Below are 5,999 nucleotides of genomic sequence, written 5' to 3' on the forward strand. Positions count from 1 at the left end.
TTGCTTGGCTCCACAGTCAACACTCTTGGCACCAGTAGCCAGGAAATTAAAAGGCGCATTGCTATGGGAAAGCCTGCTGTTAGGGATCTCTCCAAAGTACTGAAGAGCAATGGTGTCTCTCTGGAGACTAAGGTGTGTGTGATATATGCCATGGTCTTTGCAATCACTTGTTATACATCAGAGAGTTGGACAATGACCAAGGAGGACAGAAGGAGAATTGATGCCTTTCAGCTGTGGTGCTGGAGAAGAATATTGAGGGTACAATGGACTGCTGGGAAAACAAACAGATTCATCGTGGAAAGGGTTAAACCAATTGGCTCCTTGGAGGCAAGGATTCGGAGGCTCCATCTAACATACTTTGGACATGTAAGGAGAGACCAGTCCTTGGAGAGGGATATCATGCTTGGGAGGGTGGAGGGACAGAGCAGGAGGGGAAGGCCTTCTATGAGGTGGATTGATTCAGTAACTGGGGTAATCAGGATGGGAGTGTCAGAGACAGTGCGATTGGCACATGACAGAGCAGAGTTTAGGACTGTTGTACATAGGGTCGCTATGAGTCGCAAGGGACTCAACGGCATATAACAACAACAACAACAACACTAATTTGTGTCCCTCACTACCATTACCATACACTCTGGTGTGGCAAGGTGAGGCACTACACTCCTGGCTAAAAATTTATTTGCAATCATTTATGCTCCATCATAGACAATGGTAAAGATATTTTTTTTTAGTCTTATGGAGAAAATGTGTTCTTCTCACAACATACTTTGTACACAGCCAATATATGGCAATCTCTGAAGGCTGTATTCCTAACCCACAACCCCCTTAATAAAAAGCCTTTTTTAAGAAAGATTTTTTGCAGAAGAATTCTGCTGGTTGGAGAGAAGAAATCTAAAGATAATTTTTCTATAGTTTGTCTTGATATTCAGAACATTTCTATTTTGAACTCTACCTCTACTCTGAGTCCACTAAATTGTAGGAGGTTTTTAATTGGAGGCACCCTCCGAAATGAGAGTCTAAGTTGGTATATTAAAATTCAAATAGTCCGCTGACTTGGGGGAAAAGGGAGCAGGAGGGAGTCTGTAGTTTCTAGGGGGCTTTCTGGCTTGTTCTGTCATAATTAATGCCTAAAGCCATGCCTGCTACTTTTATTTTGACTTCTTGTCTTAGTTAGTTACTGTGAGACTTGCCAGCTCAACCCAGTCCTCTCCAGCTCAGCTCATCTTCCTGACACATGGAAAGGTTAAAAATCCTCATATGTCCTTGAGTAATATCTTACAGGGCTGCCTGCAGAGTTTACCACAAAGGATTGAGTATCTAGAGCTAAATTATCCTGGCAAAGGTCTGAAGCAGAAGCCCAGGAGGATCATAGCCAAACATCAAAGTATAATGTTATTTCTCTGGAATCAAGGGAAACTAAGTCAACAGAAGTTACCATTGAGTTCCAAGCATTGAGAGGAGAAATTCATTTACTCAGTATAAAAACAATAAGGCTTTCATGGGAGCATCAATATCTAACCTCAACAGGACAAAGAATTTCCGTGAGACCATAACATATAATAGTGCATGCTTTGAGACCATATTTGCCCGACAGTCTCTGACTCTATTTCACCAGTTCTGACACAAGAATCCTTCATAGGATTCTTGCTTCTCTACTATAATGGTCACTCATCCATTGTAATGGCCACATAGTACACAATCATATTCATGATTATGGGGTTTATTATTAGAGATTATTTAGAAAGTTAATAGCATACAGTTCAAGTTGGAAATAGGAGACATTTCTTCCATCAGGATAGCTTGTCAAGTTAGCTCTCACCCTTTTTGACCTTCTGTCACTTAGATTTAGAGCAGTGTTATAAAGTTCTCTTAGTCCTGCCAATGATGGTGCCTTCCCTAATACCTTCCCCTGCCTTATCACAGTCCTTCAGCAAGCTTACTTGGTGCTGACTCCATGGGACAGCAGTTTCCATTCACCTTTATTTGCTTTGATCTCTGATTCTCTGCCAACTCTGCTGCATCTGGTAACAAGGGAAAGATAACTTTGTGTGTGTGTGTGTGTGTGTGTGTGTGTGTGTCAAAGATGCCATGGAGAACCAGATAGAGCTGGCTTCTGTAGTCCCTTTGTATGATTCTTGAGAGAAATGAAAGATAACTGATTATTTTGAACAGAGGAGTGGCATAATTGGACTTAGGTTTTAGAATAATTATTTTACATATTCTGTGAGAATGCACTGCTGACAGTTGAAAAAAGCCAGATGAACCATGGTGCAGTCATAAGGCAAAGAATGCTGGTGTCTTCAGCAATATCAGTGGGGCTAGAGAGGTGCTGAAGATTTCTCAGAATTTGACACATTCTGAAAGTAAGACCAACTGACTTTGCTGATAGATTAAATGTGATTTGTGAGAGAAAGAGTGAAGTCAAGAGGAGTCCAAGGTTTGGAACACAAGCCAGAGAGTAATATTAAAAAAGAGTATGTTTCATACAGGATCAGGATGGGAGCAAAAATATATGAGCTCAAAGTGTATATTTGGCATTTTATTACAATATTTACATATCCTTCATCTCTAGATATTTAAGGAACCAGATTATATGTGAAGATATGTTGTTAAGTCTAAGGTACTTATTTTTTTTCTAGGCATATAGGGTGACAAACATACTGCTAGTCTATTTGGATACAGTGAAGAAGGATCACAAAGAAGTGGGCAGGATATAAGTGACTGTTGATCCAACAGACACAAACAATGTTGCTCTAGTCACTGAGTCAATCCATCTCATTATGGATCTTCCTCTCCTGCGCTGTGCCTCTACCCTTCCGAGCATGATCTTCTTCTTCAAGGACTGGTCCCACCTGGCCATGTACCCAAAGTATGAAGACAGAGCTTCAAAATCCTTGCTTCCAGGAAATATGTCCTATCGTAAGTATGACCTATCATACACCATCCTTATTAAACAGTGTAAGAGACTCAGTTAATATTTATAGGAAATTTTAAAAGGAAAACTGCATTATTTTGAGCAAAGAGAATTTAGCATCTAAGTTAAGAAGTTGTGCTCTCAAACCAAAAACATGCAGTTTGAATTCACTAGCTGCTTTGTGGGATAATAATAAGTAATCCCTTCCTGTGCAATTTAATGCCTCTGAAATGTTAGAGAGTAAGTTGTGAGTTAGTCCCAACTGGGCAGTATATTAGAGCATATTGCCTAAAGTATATTTTTCATTTTGAATTATGGGGGAGATGTTTATTCTATGCAGTAAATCATTCTAAATTATTTTAAATACTTTCTAATACATTATCTGGTAATAACTTGAATTATTTTGCAATTTTTATGATACAAAGTGCAAAATGTTAATAAAATGACTATTAAAAGAATATGGAAGGAATAAACAGACATACGGTACAAAAAATAATTGGTTGACACAAAACTACTTCAGGATATAAGCAAGAACCAATGGTAATAAAGGAAGAAGTTCAAGTTGCTTTGAAGAAATGGGGAGGGAAAAAGGCCTCAGGAATAGACTGAATACCAGTTTACATGTTTTAATAAACAAATGAAGCCCTAGATGTGCTCACTCAGTTGAATCAAGAAACTTGGAGGACCCCTAACTGGTCAACTGACTTAAAGAGATCTAAATGCACTCCCATTTGCAAAAAAGGTGATCCAACAAAATGTGAAAATTATTCAATAATATCACTAATATTACAAGCAAGAAAAATCTTGCTGAAGGTTTTCCAAAACAACTAGGAAAAGAGAGGCTATACAATGAACACTGCATTGGAACCAATGAGAGAAAGGAATATATAATTAGGCATTATGTGTCTGACATCAATCTGCAACTTTTTATATGGATTGGTTTTCAACATCAGGAAAACAATGATCCTCACCACCAGGCCAAAAATGCAGTATCAGGGTAAATAGAGAAAAGATTGAGGTTGTTAATGATTTCATCTTGCTTGAATCCACAGCCAACACTTTTGGCACCATCAGTAAGGATATCAAAAGACCAGTTTCATTGGGAACTTTGCTAGCAGGGATCTCATCAGGATGCTAAAGAGCACTGATGTCAGTTTTCAAACTAAGGTGAACCTGATTTAGGCAATGATCTTCTCAGTTGCTTGTTATGCACCTGAGAGCTAGTCAATGACTGAAGATGACATAAGTAGAATCAATGCCTTTGAGTTGTGGTACTGGAGAAGAGTTTTTAACATATCGTGGACTACTAAGAGAACAAACAGTTCTTTCCTGGAGAGGACTAAAACAGATTGCTCCTTGGAGGAAGACTTTGAAACTCCATATCACTTTCTCTGGACATGTTACCTGGGGAAAATCTGTCCTGAAAGAACAATCGTGCATGGAAAGGTAGAGGATCAGATGAGAGAGGAAGACCCTGAATGAGATGCATTGGCACAGTGACTGTGGCAATGGGATCAGATATGTCAGAGTTGGAGAGATATAGTAATGACAGGACAAAGTTTAAGGACATTGTTAAAGAGTTGCTATGAGTCATACACAGCCCTGATTGCTGAAACTGAGGAGGACCTGAAGCGCTTGCTGCAGATGGTCAAGGACTGCAGCCTTCAGTATGGATTGAAGGTCAATGTCAAGAAGAAAAATATTCTCACCCTGGACCAATTGGCAGCAACAGGATGGATGGTGAAGACATTGAGATTGTTAACAACTTTAGTCTGCTTGACTCCAATGTCAACACTCTTGGCACCAGTAGCCAGGAAATTAAAAAAAAAATCAATGTATTGTGATGGAAAAGTCTGCTGTTTAGGAACCTCTCCAGAGTGCTGAAGAGCAATGGTGTCACTCTGGAGACTAAGGTGCATCTGATACAGGCTATGGTCTTTGCAACCACTTGTTATGCATTAGAGAGTTGGATAAAATGGAGAATTGATGCCTTTGATCTGTGGTGCTGGAGAAGAGTATTGAATGTACCCTGGACTGCCAAGAACACAAACAGATTCATCCTGGAGAGGCTTAAACCAGGCTGCTCCTTGGAGGCAAGGATTCTGAGGCTTCGTCTGACATACTTTGGATATGTTGTAAGGAGGGACAGGTCCTTGGAGAGGGACATCATCCTTGGAAGGGTGGAGGGACAGCGCAGAAGGGGAAGACCATCTATGAGGTGGATTGATTCAGTGACTGGGGTAATCGAGATGAGTGTGTCAGAGATAGTGAGATTGGCACAGGATACAGCAGGGTTTAGGAGCTGTTGTACATAGGCTTGCTATGAGTCACAAGCAACTCAATGGCACATAACAAAAACAACGAGTCATAGCCAACTTGACAGCACATAACAACAACAAATGCAATATTCTATGTTGTTATCACATAACATTGAGCTGACAGTATTGAAAAGTAAGAGTAGAAGAAAAACAGCAAAGATGAAAAATAAAATAGAATGCCATTCTTCCTGAATTGAGTGTTCTTCAAAGTGGATATTTACTAGCCTACCTCCAGATCGTTTAATGTTAGTGATTAAGAAAGTAAATTTCTGCTTCATGACACTGAATTTATTTTTTGGTGAAAGATCATAAATAACTGGATTATGTTGTTGTTTTTTCCTGATTGTGGTTTAAGTAAGAAGATATTATTGACAATTTCAGTCTTTCTTCCATCTATCATGATGATACCTAATAGTCCAGGAGAGAATATTTTTGTTTTCTTGATGTTGAGATATAACTCACAAAGTCCAACTCACTTTCAGATAACAAGTTTGTGTCTTCTGCATAACAGATATTACATTCTTCTTTATATGATTTGCTTTGCATATAGGTTAATTAGGACCAACTTTTGAAGTCTGAAATTGACCAAATGTGTAATAAAGATGGGTTAATTATAATTTTTGACTGGGATGTAAAATTTGGAAGCAATGAAGAAGGATTGATAGCCAAAATGTATGTTGTTGTTGTTGTTAAGTGCCATCAAGTCATAGACGACTCATAGTGACCCTAGGAACGAAAGTCCTCAACACTTACGTGACTTTCATCTT

Source organism: Elephantulus edwardii, unplaced genomic scaffold (genome assembly GCF_000299155.1).
Source record: "Elephantulus edwardii isolate Elephantulus edwardi_28Jun2011 unplaced genomic scaffold, EleEdw1.0 scaffold00058, whole genome shotgun sequence".
In the NCBI taxonomy this organism is placed as follows: domain Eukaryota; kingdom Metazoa; phylum Chordata; class Mammalia; order Macroscelidea; family Macroscelididae; genus Elephantulus; species Elephantulus edwardii.